Source organism: Venturia canescens, chromosome 2 (assembly GCF_019457755.1).
Source record: "Venturia canescens isolate UGA chromosome 2, ASM1945775v1, whole genome shotgun sequence".
Lineage (NCBI taxonomy): Eukaryota > Metazoa > Arthropoda > Insecta > Hymenoptera > Ichneumonidae > Venturia > Venturia canescens.
Window position 1 is genome coordinate 13,524,517 of NC_057422.1, and position 17,844 is coordinate 13,542,360.

A 17,844-nucleotide genomic window follows, 5' to 3' on the forward strand; every position below is an offset into this window, starting at 1 on the left:
GCATAACGGAAAAATGTTTTTTTATTTCTATCCCTGCCATCGTCAAAGACTCTAACTCTCGTTCTCGCCACCGTTTTCAACTATTTCTCTACTTTGCTCATCTTTCCGTTTCTCCCAAGGTGCGACGACAGCACACTTAGTGTCGGCACTGTATCGCATTTGCCGACGGCGAAGGGAAACTATTAGAGACTGCCGAAGGAGCCTGACTAATCCCCCCCCGGTTGGCATGCATCACAGAAAAGCGACTGGCCATAGATTTATGAAGGTGAAATCGAAGCAATTGAGATTGTGACAAAAACGATTGGAAAAATGGTCAAAATTTACATTCAATTGTTACCGTGTTGCTAAGAACATGTTTCAACTTCTACCAACTATTAGGAATTCCAAACTTCTTTAATTCTAGTACCCTATTCCACAAGCTTCATCTTCATCAGCCTGATTACGAAACGTTCGTTCTTCGGTAGCTCGTTTTCCTAGCGCCGAGTCTCACTTCAGAGTATGGATCAGTCGACCAACCTCATTTGGAATTTTCGAAACTGAAATTCTTCGACACCGTTTGACCGATTGAAAAAAGACTCTGTCAGCCTACGCAGGAGATGGCAAAAATCGGCTGACAGAGCCTTTTTCAATCGGTCAAACTGTGTCAAAGAATTTCGATTTCGAAATTTGCAGCCTTCTCTCTCGCACTCACGGTTGATATACCGACTGATCCATCCCCTTAATCAGAATGTCTGCGTACAACCATCGAACCACCGACCAATCGTCGTGTGCCATTGAATTTAAATAACTATAATCGTCCTCGGAAAATTCTACCGGCGAGTACCAGCGGATGAGGACTCCTCGAGACCTGCATGATCTCGTGCAAGCGCATACTAAACCGTCTTGTCCAGTTTGATGGTCTACGGTGGCCCAAATACGGTTCGCTGCTCATACACGTAAATGTTGCGTGCATACTACACTGTTGTATGCTTTTCAAGATCTATCGCTGGCAGAGTGGTTATGCATGTGTATAGAAATGGAGGTACACAGACAAGTGAACGTACCGAACTGAACCGTCATTAACGGACTGGGTCTGCTCGTCGAGTCACCACACTCCACTCGTCGGTAGCGCGCGCGGCTTCGCTCCGGGCCTCGAACGAGAGGCTTTCGAGTGTCACCGTCTCACTGGAGAAGCGCAACCCCTAACTGCACCACCAGGCAGCGCTTCATTTGCTACCTCCTCGTGCGTGTATTAAACCAAGTACAGTCCAAGTCAACGACTTGGGCTTGTGCTCATTTCTAAGTTTCTATCGTTTTCATGTAGCCCCTGCATCCTGAACACGTTCTCCACTCGCAATATCAACCTCCCATCGCATCGCCACCTCTCCTCTTTAACCTCACTAATTACGTCGAATTATTTCACATACACACTACTCGTTAAAAGTTATACGACTCATTAAAACTTAGGCTTAAGTCATTATAACGTACTGCATGCTATTTGTGGCACATACATTTTACCATTAGCTAGAAAATACGTATAATTGTGTTCTGTTTTCCACGTCGTTTTATGTCTCTTCCTCGAAAGCATCAACGACGATTATTTCCGACGTTTCAATTATTCAAATTTTCAAACCTACTTCATTTCGCTTCAGATATTTTCCAATCTTATTTGTTGCAGCGTCGGATGACAAGAGGCCGCCATTATCTCTCGTTTATGCCAAGGCGGAGCTCGATTTTATATTCAGATCTTGGACAAATTGCCGTCACATTAAATATTGACATTGTTCTTCGGGTAAGTTGGCAGAGAATCCCTCCGGAGAGTATCTCGACGACGGGAAGGTCGTTTTGGCCCTTCGTTTTCTCCTTTGCAGAGCGCCACAGTTGCACCTCCGCCGTCTCAACTTGGATATGCGGCGACGAGGAGATAGAATCGTCCAACGAATGAAACTGTCAAGAAAAGCTGGCGTCCACTCAGCCGTAGCTTAAGTCAATTTAATACTGTTTAATTACTTCTTAATTAATACAAACAGCGAGTCTGCCATGGTGAAGAACAGAACGATCCAGTCTTTGCTCCGGCACTTCTCGCCGACTAGTCGATAAGCCTGTCCATTACGTGCCCAGCTATTTCACGACTCGAACCTGCTTGAGCTACCGACTTGAGACACGGCCAACGAAAGAGAGAATCGCAACGTAACTTCACTCAGATTCTTCGAGAGCACCAATGGAAAGAGAATTCCGAGGGATCTTTTAACTGATCGTTCTCGTCGAACGTCCAACTCTCCTTATATACTGTCTCTCCATTATCGTTCGCCTCTGCGCGTCCGCCGCTTACGTTCTTCTCCTCTTTTCCCCGAGCGATCAGGGTGATAAATTTTATTGTCAAACTTTTTCGTCTCCGCATCCCCAAAAGTACTTGCTCAAATGTCTTCGGATAAATCAACCGGGCGATGATACCTTGACGGTCTGTTGTTTCTGGATCCCAATCGCCACGAATCGCAATTTTTTTCGAAATATTTCGACATTCGCTCGTCAGTAACTTTAGTGAAAAATTAAAATTCCTCAATATCACGACTCTTTGGCTTCACGTGAAACGAGACACTCGGCAGGACGGAGCTGAATTAGTGATTTTTTCCTGAATCCCCCCAATGAGCTGGAAGCATAGCGAAATTATGAATATTTCAGTAAGAAATTGAGGGGAATCGCCTTTTTTTAATTTGGATTCTTATCGGTAATTGTTGTTCTCAAAATTCTCTGTATTGAGTAAATTAATACGTAGAGCATAGCGCGAAAAATTAGTTGCAATGGTTTCGACGCAGCAAAGTTTCCGCAGAACTTTTCACATTTTCTTAGGCGAATGCAAGAGACGAAGAGAGATGCGAACGAGACAAGAGATAACGGTTTTTGCCCGTATAACCACTTTGGTCTATAGTTGAGCTGCAGTAACAAAGTGCAGTCGATATAATGCTCGAGATAAGAAAGAATCACAGTTGAAGAAAGACTGCTCGAACGTTAACGGGCATTCGCGATACAATACAGTGAGAGAAAAATCGAAAAGAGATGAGAGAGCGAGAGGGAGAGGGGGGGAGACCGCGGAGAAGAATAAAAGGGAGCCCAAGAGAGAGATCGTGAAAACGACGCGAGACGGAGAGATAACGTTAATATCACGCCCGCGTTTGTAATTGGCAATTATTTCAGCTCGCTCCGTTGCTCTTTGTTCTTCGTGCGTTATACCGATAGCATAGAAACGAGAGTCCTGCAGTTTTCATCTGACCGCAGTGAGTATCATCTGTGCTTTCTTCATAACATCACTCGGGACAAGATTTGACTTCACTGCTGGATCACGTGAGTTGGACGTCGAAAAAAATTGCAAGTTGTAAAGTCCGTTGTTTCTGATACGCCACGTATGAAGATGGGGGGGGGGGGGGGGGGGAGGAGGAGGAGGGGGGAACACCAGAGAGCTGAATTTCCATTTCTGTGGCCATTACGACTGCCTCTGTCTGTATCTCTGTGCACTTGTTACATTTCCTTGCTCCATTTTTCCCCTGTCCCCGCACAGTCTTTCTCCATTCACAATTTATTCGCTCTCTTTTTGGTTTGCGAGTCTTTGCCTGAAGTAGAATTTCGGGAAAAGATTTTCTGGTAAATCCTGAGAAATGCTAACAATCCACGAAGTATAATACGGAAACGGTGGTCGGGGGATGTTCATTTTTCGAGCCAATACTCGATCCCGGCGAGTGGAGTCAGATCAGATAAATAATCGGATATCGAGCCGGATAAAATACCGGTGAAACGGAGAGCTTTGGAAATTGGTAAAAGAAGAGGAAAAGAGGGCAAAAAATAAAACCGAATCAATATAAACAAGAGCTGGAGGTGATCGAGAAAAAAAAGTCACGCGTGTGTGCTCTTTCTCCTGGGAATTCGCTTTTTATCGAGAAGCAATCTTATAGAGTACACAAGATGCAGGCCCCCAATATATATATTTATACATATTCATCCGTGCCCGAGCGCGATGCGTTGTTTTCAAAGCTTGCTTCTACGGACACGAAATGGGTCGAAAAAAATCTAGCATCTCCGGCCGCAAGTACACCGAGCTTTTCCTGCGGTCCCCAGCGTTTTAGCTTAAAGCGCTCGGGGCTATACAAAACTGCAATAAAGTGTGTACTATACGCGAAACGTTATAAAGAGGAGGGGGCACATCTTCGGAGGATTCATCCACGCGATAAAAAATCTTGGCCTGATGGGAGAAAAAAGTGTGGCAAAAAAGCAAGTTTGATATCTACGAAATTAAAGTAACTCGCAGCGAGAGCTCTTAGTGCCGGTAGGTCTCGGTTCTGCGCCTCTTTTCCGAGCTTCCTGGGTCATCATACGCCCGTGAACACGAGTCTGCATCAACACAAAACGCGAGCGTATTTGAATGATCCCGTTGGAAATTGGTCCAGAATCATTTAGCGCGAGTATCAGATCCGAAATCCGCTTCGTCATCCATTTGAGAAACGTCGCTAGCTCAGAGCGAAATACTCGCGCACGTAGAGAAGAGCTTGACATGGATTCGTGGCGCGAGTCGCACACATCGGATAATATGAACTCAACTACGCGCTTCTAGAGACGAATATAAACACATAGGTTTACACACAGGTTCGCGACTCCGTGACAAGGCTGCAGGTCGCAGAGGTGCTTCAGGCGCTTCTGCCCATACGAATGAATATCTATAAATTTATTTACGTACATATACGAGAATGCGCCACGCGCATTTGTATATTATGTACAGCGATCGTCGTCAGGCGAGTCGCGGCCGGTCTACGATCCACAAATTTTCCAAAACACCGATATAAATCGTTTGATAACGCCGCTTCGAGCCCTCGGGTCCCGATATATCGTGGTGAAATTTGGCTCTGAGCCAGAGGTCCTCCCCCGCTGCCTCCCTCGCCGCTGCCTCGCTCTAGTTCAACAGTGCAAAAGTGAAACGACAAGAGGAAGAGGGAGTAAAGGATATCGATATCAAGTGAATGAGTGGACAAGAGGAAAAGCAAGGGGTCGATCGCCAGGGTTCGTGGAAGAGGGAAAAGGCCAGAGAGCTCTCGGGGTCCATAGCGGTGTACGAGCTCTCCTGCTGCCTTTGCCTGGGCCACATGGGCGCTTGTATACGCGTATATCCGACCACGGAGTCTTTCTCCTTCCCTCGCTCTTTTCCTCTCGCTCAGCCTGTGTCCGCTGGCTCGCCGCGTGTCAGGCGACGTTACCGATATCGCTAATTGCAAAAACCAGCTCGCAAACACCGCTCACGGCACACTGACACAGCCTGAACTCTCCAAGCACAGGAATAAAACGAAGTCTGGCTTTTTTCATCCCCACGGCAACGCTCCATCACCAATGCATCTTCTTTTTTTTTGTTACGTCCGCTCCCCTTCCGCCGCTCCGCGGTACCTCTCAATCCCTCCATTCGTAATATGTGACTGTGGATATTTTGTTACTTTATTCTCTGCTTTCGCCCCTGGTTCTATACGAATTGAGTTTTCCACCGATTGCTAACCTCTTTTTTTCGAAAAATTCGTACAATCCACAGGATGTTTCGTTAACGCTCTCCCAGTCGAAATTTCACTGCGCTCAGGCGATTATATTCTTTCTGTTCAATCGTTCCTGCTCGATTCTCTACTCATTTACTAATTAATGCGTTTATGGACAATTTTGAACAGTTATAGGAACTTTGGTTTATTCCATTCACCTCAAAGTGGCAGGAATTTTTTCTAATTTAAAAAAAAAATACATTTTTTTATAGACGAACCTGCTTGGCCAAGCTTACTGCAGAATGCCGAGGGTTTCTGGATAGCGTGTGTTCTAAATTAATCGAATACAGACACTCCTGATTCAGGATCACTGACACTTGTGAGCTCCTGAACCGAGTTCACAGATACGTTTTAGAGCTAATAATTTCATGTCAATGGATCACGATAAACATGCAGCTCTGGAAGATGTCACGTGGAGTTTTCTCTCAATTTCAGTTGTACGTCGATCGAAAAATAATTCATTTCCATAAGCAACTCGCCTTAAAATAGACAGAAAAAAGCAACGAAGAAATCAACGGACTAGTTGCACGGAGCAATTGCTGTCGCTGGCGAACGAGTTTGTTTTGTTTTTCTCCGATGGAAATGTTAACACGATTAAACATTTGGTGAGCGCGTTGTGCAAACGATTAAGGGAGTTGTTGAAAAAAAATCTCAAGTAAACAGAGACGAATCGGTGCTCTATTTTTAATTCATTTACTATTCTGCGTGTACAAGGAGGAAGTATGGTCAGGAGTGGAAATGACAGAATACTGTGTGTATATGTACGCGTGTAGGTTCCATGCTCGAGTAGGAAAGGGCTGTACAAATACAAAAGCTTACAGCTGCGAAGATAAATAGTGAGACTGTGAGCTCCAGCGTTTATGTTCTCGTACTCCTCCGAGTAGTGTTACAAACGGATACAGGCTTTCGCAAAAGATGCATTTGATCGTTGCAGGATGAGAGGATCGATCCGTGGAGATAAATTTTTTCTCGAATCCGCGAACCATGATGAACAAATCTTTGAACGCGATTGCTCATTTTTTCGAATAATCAACTCGATTCACTGCGTTGAAAGAAATTTCTACAGGATCAGGGCATCTCGACGGACAGCAAACTCGATCAAGGAATCCGTAGGAAATGATGATTTTCGAGATTCGCGGTACACACGCTGAATTACTGGGACTCGGGGGCTCCACACATGGAAGCATACACAATGTCGGAGGAAAAGCTGAAAATTGCAATGGGCTGCTAACTGTAATGGAACAAACGAAAGGATGAAAGAGAACGAGATAAAAAGGGCGAAGCTCCGCACTAAAATAACCGGAGTGAGTGCGCCGGGGAAAGAGGAAACTTCAGGTATAGAATTCGAAACTCGACACTGCAACAAAGGAACATTACTAACGCTCGGCGTTTGTAATAGTATTAGGATAAAAAACCGAAACTCGTAAACCCGTTGAAAAACTAGAGTCAACCGTGTGCGGAAGGGAAACGAGTGGGCAAACGAATGGCTGGAAATCGTTGAAATTTTCATCGGTTCCAATGCCAGTGAACTCGATTTTATAACATTGACGTTACCAGTTTGAACGCTCAGGAAACAAAATTGGACTAACCTATGATGAGTCGCCGTGGACAAATCGTTGATAGCCCTGAAACATAAGAACAAGGAAAATATATAGAGACTGCAACGCTAATTGATCCTGGCAGAAGGTCGTATAAACCAAACATATACATTTACAGTCTCCACACGAAGCTGACTAAATTCGATTAGTCAGCGACAGAGCCGTGGCGTGGCAATCTAATTTGAAATATGGGGTCACTCGTGAACGATCGATGTGGTAGACTCGCTTGTTTGTCGAATATCTTGCAAAATATGGTGTCGATTATAAACATTTCATACGCATGAATTCGTGCGTGTATCTCTTCAAATATTTACCACGACCCCAATCGATTTTCACTTCACATTATTTTGTCCTCCATCGTGGGCCTCATAAACCCATAATTCAGGTTTATATTTTTCAGTAGACGATTTTCAATGCGCATAATACGTCGTATCAATACATTGAGGCTTAATAGACATTTTTTTCTCAATGAGAACAGCTGAACGAACGTCAGTAGAATAGAAAACTAGGGAAAGTATTAAAATATATTAATAAATTGACGAAAATTATCACCCCACTGACGAGACTATTAATGGAAATTATTGCGAACCCTAAAAATGTATCTCGCCTTGAAAATTCAGTGAATAAACAATGCACACATATGGGAAATGAAAAAATATATATATTCGTCCAGTGACGACGAGACGGCGATGATAATAATGCACGAGCACGTACTTTCATAATTCCAACAGTTAATTGGATTGGTGGTCCCAAGAAAAATTTGTATTTACTTTATGAACTCGCATCAAACCTACGCTGTATTTTATCCCCAAAGCACAAACGCATGTATTTATGAAGTACAAACAAACGAAATGAATTTACACCATCCTTAGTTGAATTATTATTTTTAATTAATTCTCTCCCCACTTTTATTCGATAACGTACATTTAATTTTACGCTTAAGAAACGGTCAAAACACACACACACACACATTCGTTAGTAATGTGCTTTGAAGAAAAATCCTACTTTTTCTCGACGAGTTCACCTTCGGAAATCGGACCTCACAGCAATAGCATTGAATTCCACATGCCCTTAACACTTTTAGTGTCCCTTTCAGCTCTCTCAGTGTAACTTTTTCATGGGAAAGTCCAGTTATTTTTATGTCTCACGTAAAAATATATAAATATATCAACTCAATTGTAGAAAAAGTGAGTATTTATTGCACATGGTTTTACTATGTACTGCAGTATCCAGAGATAACAATGAAAAAGAGAGAATGTAAAAAAATGGGTACCATGCACGCACCACTTCGATCGCTGCCAACTTCCAATGTCACCAGGACTATGCGGTGGTATCGTTGTACGCCGTACCAGTATCAGTATCGCATCATCAACTATCAATACTTCCGGTCGACCGGTTCACGTTGCCGACCGGGAGCATCGATAAACGCCGAGACTACCGTCAATCTATCCGCAGGCTGCCTGTGTTACGTCGAACTGTGTGCTATACTCATATTTACATGTATCCATACATAATACCTATACATGGGTATGATAACGTTACGGGTATATTAAGGCTGTATGTGTATTGTAACGACATCGTCAATTCAAGTGACGTGACGTGAACAGCTGAGCCTCCGTCGCGATACTGGCCAAGCGCCTGGCGGACGAAACTGATACTAACGCTTGGAACGAACGAACCACCGACCAGCAAGACAAACGTAAAATAAGTGGCGACTTTAAGGGTGATAGCGGATGGATGATAATAACCCTTGATATCCGGAAAGGGACTTGAAGTCAACAAAAATGGGATTTATGTGATCGAGATCACAATATCACGTGGAATTGGGAAAGGAGTTTAGTGCGCATGTGCAGGGCCGTGTGCCAATAAAATGGAAGAGAAGCGAACGCTGGAAGGAGGGGGGGGGACCAATAAATTTTTTTAGACGTGGAATACTTCTTCGAGCAAATCCGTTTGATATTTTTCGAAACGATCATTTTTAGTGTGGAATCTTCCTTTCTCTCGAGTCTTAAGGGGCAAGAACGATTCGATTTTTCTGCATTCTCGTGAATCCAATTTTGGAAGAAAATTCTTGTAAACTTAAAAAATTTCAGGATATCGAGTCACAGTGAGAAAATAGACTATGATAAACAAAATTGCATTGTTCTCTGTCTGAAATTATTACGATTGACGTAATATCGAAAGCCAGGAATTCCAATCAAATTTGCGTTGACAAAGAGCACAGATTTTCAATAAAATTCTTTGGCTTTTATTATCATTTGTCGATTTCAAAATCAAATGAAAAAAAATTCCTCACTAGAATTCATAAACTGTGATTTATCGGTTCAATGATTAAATTTCTTCATGTACCAAATTTTCAAGATTTTTTTCGATATCCAGCATGCAATATCTAACATATTTTTCGCTTCTTCGATGCCCAAGTGTTCGTTTACATGCGAGTTTTTCCAATATATCATCGTGCTATTTAAATAATGAAATTCGTCTTCATTCCGAGAATGTCCGATGGAATTCAATACTGAAATAATTCCCTCCAATGGAAAACTAATTTCGGTTAATTAAAATAGAACCGAGCCACTGCATTCCGGTATAAAAATCGTTGTTCAGTTCCTTTCCCAAATTATACCAAGCATGGAGTAAAATAAACTCAAATTCATGTTCGGTAACATTCAAGAAGAAAAGATGTCGAAAACGAAATTCGTTTTCCATACAATTGCAGTAACAGATACGTCTTTAGTGATGACGATCCAACGACGAAATTACTTGCACTGGTACATGAATACATTTCTGGATAGCAGTTCTGCCAGTAAAGAATCGTACGCCCGATAGATGTCTCTGATACATGCAAATGAGGAACGTGAGCCCGGGCAGTAATTGTCTGGCTTTCGGGAGACTGGACCTGCCACGCGCGAGCAATCTTAATCGCCTCTTCGAAACGTGATTTAAAGTTGGATTCTTGCAATTACAAGTGGGCCTTTGGGACCGGAGAACACACCGGGAAAGGAAGCTTTGTTCCATCTCGAGACGCACAAACTTCAGAAATAACATTAATTTAACCATTGTTAAAACAGTCGTGCAATTTTCTTAGCCTGATATGGAAAGGAAGAGCTCTCGTTACAGCGTCATCGTAAAATCGTACCTGAATCTCGACGTTTTTGAAACTTTCCTTTCGGTTGTTTCTGTAAAATTCCAGATGACTATCGTCGATAATTCCAGCTCTAAATATTCTTGTGAATCAGCATTGGCAATAGGTAATTTGATAATTATTATTCAAATTGAAAGTAGTGCCTTTTCTGGAAAAGAATTCACATCGTTCTTTTCACTGGAGCATCCTGAGTCAGTTCAGAGACGAAAAATCTGCTGAAATCGAGAGGGGAAGGTATGAGGCTGCAAATGCGAAAGCACTCCCTGGAGTAACATTTTCGTGCCTCCTTATGCAGCCTATGATACAAATTGGACGAGCCACGCCGTGTCTGAATAATCGTATGTGCTGAAGATCTGTTTGCACGTTGCACGCGGTAGCCCCGGTACAAGCGTGTGATCTGTTGGCCTTTACGTCGAACTCTCCTGGGAACGTTCTCTCTAACAAGCTGTCAACCCACGAAATAGGAGAACTTTCTTGCACACTGTTATCGAATCAAGGCCGAGAAAAGCACCTTCCTGTCAACAAGTTCTCTCACTTTATCACAACCATGAAGTTCTACGGTAATGAAATATTTTTACGATCCATTCATTTTCTAGTTGCTGCACGAGCAGAATTCGAAAACGATGTTTCGAATCGATTCACTATTTCTGGAAGTTCATTTTTTCAAATATTTACAGTTTGCTACATCTACGAATGAAGACCCAGTGCGATCGACCACGTCCCATAACTTATGGATTTGCTATTGAAACTTTGCGTCGTAGTGGTCTCGAGATCATTAAAATATGGTCATTGCAACCATAGTCCCACGGAGAAAACGAGGCCGAAAATTTTAGAGGAAAGTACCAGGAATGTAGTCCCTTGGGGACAGTACACGCACTGGATTGCAGCATCAATTCGAAAATCAGTAATAAGAATGGTTCTATCCACCTTAGCACAAAAATCAATTCCCATGCCTTTTATTCAAAAGACTCAAGAATGTTTTTCTCTATAAGCATAGTAAAAAATGTTTTCGGTCACTTCAAATGTTTATTTTGTAAAGTACGTTCGGGCAACCCTGAAAAAAGCTATATGTATGGTAAAATGTTACACGTATTCGATGTATATTCGTGTATTCATCAGAGAATTTACCATGCTGACAGTCAACATTTGTGATTTACAATACATTTCCATTTATCGGTAAGTGCTAGTCTGACACGATGAATAACACTCGAAAACAAAACGAAATATAGTTTTCAGGTGCATCACTTTTTGCTGTGCATATAAAGCAGTTTAGAATTCAAGGGACGAAAAATAGCAAAATTTAAAAAATACCATGCTCTTTGTAATCGATGCCTAAATATTTTGAAAATTCTTGAAAAATAACATATTCCTCACTATAAAAAACGAATCGATATTCTCCGTGATATGAGAGTTATTTATTGAGACGTCAAAACAACGTGGTAATTTTTCGAAAACCCTATGTATGAAATTCACATTCTCTGTTTTGGAATGTCGCTGCACGCCGAGTGATAGCTTCAGTCAAGAATCAATCATGGCTTCTCGAGAGATTTAACTATTGTCATGAGTGTTGCCATATATTACATTCGTACTTTAGCTCTGTTTGCTATTCTGTGAGCCATAAATCGTTCCACCCTTTCGAAGCAGACCACGAATTCGGACCTGTAAAATCTCTGTGCAACAGTTCCATGAGTCTTAACGCCAATGTGATTGTGACAAGTGTTTTCATGCTAGTCACTAATTGGCTTAAATTATACGTGCTGATCGATGGGAGGTTTTACGAGCGAGCGACCGAGAGAAGCGGAAGGATAAAATATTGCTTGTGGTATACTGGACCGTGTGGTTAGAACCAAGTACCCTAAGCCAGATCAGTCGGCAGAGGATTACGTCTAATCCTGCGTAATGACTGCGTCATTGTGCCGAGCCGCATGTGAATCCCAATGATGCTTCGATGCTATAAACACGCTTCATATCATTGGATTAATACGCGAAATAGTTCATCGTCGCGTTTAGTATTACCCTGGTATTGGAACGATGAACCCTCGTATTATAAAATCCCAACTGCCATTTTCAATTGTGATAAATTTTTTCGAACGATTTTTCCTCCATTTAACGTTCATACTTGTTATTTATTGTGTCGAATTATATTAGAAACCTGAAATGTGAATAGGTCGCAAGGAAACTCTGGTTGTCTGCCTCCTTCGAAGGTTCACAGGAGAAAGAAATCATCGGAGCGACGATCACATCGTCGTTTGGTAAGTCGAGCTCACTATCATTCTAATGAAGGGAAAATAGTAAAAAACAAATTTAACCCCACAATGAACGGTACAGATTATAAGTAGGGTTAGTCCAAAATTTGTTTTTTTTTTTCAATAAATTTTCTTCGACTAATCTGCCTTAGGTCGAACTATGATTGCCACCGCATTGGGGATACTATTCCACGCTGAGATTACAGTTTCCAAGCTGCTCTTACAGAGCGAGCGTGGAAACGTTTTCTCTCGGAGATTCCTGGCGAGTCCGAAAAGTACTGATCAGACAACGGTCATCCTTGCTCCTTAATCGACGATCGTGAGCTCACTGAGTAAAAGAGCCGAGATAATCAGTCTCTCGACAGCTCTGGAAGGAAAATCCACTCTGAGAGGAATTCCTCGTCCAGTACACCTCCATGCGAGCTCGAAATCTTTTTAAGTCGTATCGATCGTGAGACACCGTGGAAGCTATTACGGCTCTTGGCGTTAAACGTATGCCCGTCAGTTTTGACGTGGACTTTGGTAAATATCATTAATCACTTTGAAATCTTTGCCATCGTGTACCTTCCCGTGTAAATCAATTCAATATTACTCTGTCCGTCAGAATCGAAGGTTTCTGTAAGATTGTAGGCCAGTCACGATTTTTGAATTCTGTGCCAACTTCCCAAAGCTATCACACTAACAAAATATATTTTTTTCTAATTATCAATAGAATAGATGTTCTTCAATTGACGAATGGAATACCACCATAAAATTGTTCTCCACCAATCTCCTATAAAATATTAACTGCATTAATCAATGTCACGAAAATATGTGAACTTCCGCAGCATCGATAACGGCATGAATTTTCGAACAGCTACTCCGTTATTGAGGCAACTTGACCTTTGAACCCATGGGGATATCAAGAAAATAAAATCTTCTAAACGAAGATTCAACTATTCTCGAAAACGTCCGAGAGATTTGATGTTCTTCATACAAGAGGTCCAAGATACTCTTTCAAATGAAATGGCGCTGGAATATCCTAGGCAAAAATTCAAATCACAGTGTCTGCTCAGTCACATTTCGAGGATATCGGTCAGTGGCTTATGGCACTATATCAACTGCGACGTCATGGAGCTGACTACAAGGTGTTCGGTATAGTTTATACAGCTGCAAAATATGCATGAGACATAACCCTGTCTTGAACATTACCTCATCGGAGGAGCACCGCGTGTGCTTTAGCATCAGGCCTCTCCTCGTTCGTTCATACATTCTCCCTCTCGTTTCTTGGTCTCGTCCGAAGCCACCCTGTCCTTTTTACTCGCACAACGAATCTGCCTAACTCTTATTCCACTTCTCCTTCCACCCTGTGCTCGAAGCCACCTCGCATAGCCGAGTTTCTATCTATGTCGTCTAGGACATCATATAATCTACCGAGGGGTTCCGGAACTTCACAACAGACGACCTCCACAACGACCTATAGCTGAGTTTGCACTCCGAGCAACTACGTCTAGTCCCCTTTTCCCTCGCTATACAATCCTAGTTGAGACTCCAGTCCATAGCAGCGACGGGCCTGCGAAATAAACTTTACTTGCGCAACTTTAAAATTGATGATCATCTCGCATGCAGGAATATATCGACTTACTAGTAGCAAAATGAATGGACGGTTTCATTAAATCTTCCGCGACGATGAAGGGTAAGAAGAGTACGAAAGAAATCAACTTGTTCCAACGTTAATTTCAAGCTTTCATAGCGATATGGCAATTGACGATGAGTTGGACTCGCTGAATGTAACATTTGTATGTGTTACCTGCTGTAATCTGCAGTTTCCAACAAATTTATTCCGTGCTATCATTTTCCCAGATGGCTAACGACCATTCAATGTACCGGTGTAACAGATCGGTGAAGGCACCGAACAGGATTTAAAATTACACAAACTTGGCTGGTGTGTATGTGTATGGTAGAAAATGTACAGGGAAAACGGACGCAAGGGACAGAGGGAAGAGAGTGAAAGAGTGATTAACGACTGAAATGTTCATTTCTGTATTTGGAGGAGCGTCACCCATTTGCAATGGCTTTACCGTTTCCTATTGAACTTGCACTCGACTACCATCATTCCTGGATACCGACCACTTCTATATTTACTCTCGGAATAATTAAAGTCAATTTCCACCCATGTAGGCTCTGTGTACAGGTATAATCGTTGTGATATACGAAAATCTGGAGAGCAATGGGTGAGAACCGGTAGAGAGGGGTTAATGACAGTGAACCAATTTCAACAAATTCGTTTCAATTGAAGTGATAACTGTTAAACATCGAGTTGCCAAGTACTTTAACGTTGATGTATGAGCAGCCCCCACATATAGGCCGAACTCTGATGCATGGAGTGTTGGTAACAATGGGATGAGCACGAGGCATATTGACCCAAGTACCGTGATTGAACACCGGTTTAGGCCAAGGTTTGAGCTCGCGCAATCCTCTAATTCAGTTATCAACGGAATATTAAGGATAACGAAGGACGTCTTGGCCTATGCTCTGGCTTGTGAGTGTTCCATTGCTGGATAATCCAGGCATCTGCACAGCTTCTCGCTCTCTCTCTCTCTCTCTCTCTCTCTCTCTCTCTCTCTGTGGGCACGCGATTATCTGGCCGTAGCAATTGGCTTGGTATGGCACAAGACTTTGAAGCCATACATTCACAGAGTGGACTGTCCACTGAATATACTTACTCCCCTTGTATATACGCAGCGGTTTAGCAGCCAACCTTCAGTGAGTTGCCAGCAAGGCCAGATGGCAGTCTAGTGCACCACTCGACCTCCATCGTAGCATGGCAGTATTGACAAACATCTTCATTAGCTGCTACTCCCCTGTGTACTGACTGCCTACAAACGGCTCCGCTCTCAAGTCCACTTCACAGTGGTTCTCTTGTGCCATTCGATCACCACCTTCGCTCGTCAGATGAAATGCTTCTGTACGTCTGTATCAGCTACCTCCTTACAACCGAAACAGGCTTCCACCTTCGCTCTTGCATTGATAGTCCGCTGTCCCTAACTTCCATTTAGTTAGCTCAACCTACCTCTGTATTACCAGTGCGATTTTACCACCCTTGATTCTACAACCGTCACATTGTGGACCCAGACAGTGATTAGGTCCGATATCGCTGCTTGATGCGAATTAAACTGACACGTTACACACATTAATGCATAACATGCTACGTTGAAGTTGCAAGTTGCAATTTCTCTATTGATTTCCGATACTACGCAACGAAATAATAACGATAAAAGCAATCAAAATGAGCTTTCGACTTTCATCCTGGAATTTTGGTATTCGAAATTTTTTCATACGAAACCGTTTTACTTTTCCTCTCTCTTCTCTTATTTTAACAAAGTCATTTGTACTTTCTTTCGTCTCAAGTAGTGGGGGTAGTGGAAACTTTTTTACAAAGAACTGTTTAGCTTCAATGAAGTCCAAATTCTTTTAACACGCGTACAATTATGTCCAAGTTTTCTTCAACTATCGACGTACTACGCCAATGAATCTCCACATCCTCTCAATATTCTCGCCAAATTCCATCGACTCGTCTCTTCTTTTCGCAGTAGCAACATGACCGAAATCTAGTTAACGAGAGAGCGACTGGGCAAAACAAACTAACTGCTAGAATCCCACGCACGTATGCACACTTCGTCACGTAAGTACGTGCTCCATTCTACACATCCTTGACCGTTGTCGTGACCATAGTTCTAATCCACCTAAACTCGTTTGCACGTATGCCGGCAAGGTTCGTCGTCCACGTTTCTACCGAGCTCTGAGGATCTCGAATTTGTCATTGTATACTGTCTTTCTACCTTAATACAAGAGTAGAAACTCTTTAACTAATATCAGAAAAAAACTGTTGAGTATTGGAACGAGAAAGCTACTTCGCGTCGACCTTTCACGTACTTTTTTCATCAAAATTCACGAAAGAATAAACTTGAAACAATCGAAACCTCATTGTTTCTATTATTCGTCTTATTGTTCACATAGCATTCATAAAAGACCGATCAATGTGCATGTTCGACTTGTTGTACAACTCTTTCACTAGTTAACTGAATGAGGGTACTAGGTGCTTAACCTCCATCAACTTTGCCACCACTTCGCGCACCCTTTACGATCAACCAGATCGACCGAGGTTCCCGCTTGGCTCCGATCTACCCTTACTTTCGTGCTATCTCATCTCCGCCCGCGCGACGTGTATCGTTTCAAGCACTTAAACTGCATGGCACAAGACAATACAATGAGAGATCACTCGAGCTCGTGGCAGATAGGCAATGTCAACAAGACCGTACATGGGTTGGAAGAAAGCGAAGATTGGTGAACCTGGCAAGAAATATAGCGGGCTGAGGTACGACGAGCTTCACAAATACGGTAACAACGAATATGAGCTACTGTTCAATGGCTAGCAAGTTGTTGAACAGCCTTCCATTAGTTTTTTCCGAAAGGCTTTGACACTTGATTCTAATTTTCCTTGCACATTCATCATTGTAGAGTCCCCAAAACGCAGTCATTTCTGCTACCACTATGTTGAATCATTTGAGTCATGAATCGGCGATTCGTAAGATCAATTTTATAACGGAATCCCCGAAGGTAGTTGATACGTTAGTCTGGAAAATCATGGCGAGCATAACAGACTATATTGATGGAGCACTGAATCGTGATCTGTTCACATTGTGGATCTCAAAGGCTCGGACTAAAGTGAATGGACTTAGGTGAATCCTGTTCAATGTGAATCCGCATTATGTGATGGCATAGGCAGCATGCGTAGGAGCGTATGGAACATACGTTGCTCCCGTTCCCAACATTATTTTCACCAGTAGAATCAGTTTTCAATGGTATTACACTTGGGGTATATACCGCAGTGCAGTCCAACAGTTAGACACAATACGTATGATATTTAGGCGTGTTGGAGAGGCAGACCAGCCGGCTTCGGAATACACTATGGCCACATGAATAGATATATATAGATGAGTAGATTAGGTTGATGGGTGGTAGACCGGTAGGTAGAACGCTGCCGAGGTACGATATGCTTACGGGATTGATAATACCGGGGAGTAGTAGCAGCAGAGGCGGCGAGTGTGTTCGTTCGAGCGAGCGTCTGCTCTCTGTCGTTCGCTCATAGCCTACTCGCGTACCACTAAGTACGGCTTAGCACGTGCGATCCGAGGCGACGGCACAGTCTCAATTCTCTCTATTCTCGCACAGCAGACCCTACCAATTGCACTGCGTTTCTAGGATCCCACTGGCACTGGTCTCTACCAACTTAATTAGATGTAAACGAGTCTTCTCCAAGACCATCCTTAATG

General features: G+C 42.7%; 1 protein-coding gene across 6 annotated transcripts in view; it reads right to left on the reverse strand.

The window, feature by feature from the left end:
• Ten-a (tenascin accessory) overlaps positions 1–17,844 on the reverse strand; it is a 468,764-nt gene that overhangs the window by 316,520 nt on the left and 134,400 nt on the right. For 5 of the 6 annotated variants that reach the window (XM_043413134.1, XM_043413137.1, XM_043413139.1 and 2 more), the window contains one exon: positions 7,133–7,168. The exons of the other annotated variant lie outside the window; for it this stretch is intronic. The gene's annotated coding sequence lies outside the window, so the exon portion shown is untranslated. The remainder of the gene's footprint in view (positions 1–7,132; positions 7,169–17,844) is intronic. 6 annotated transcript variants of the gene reach the window in all.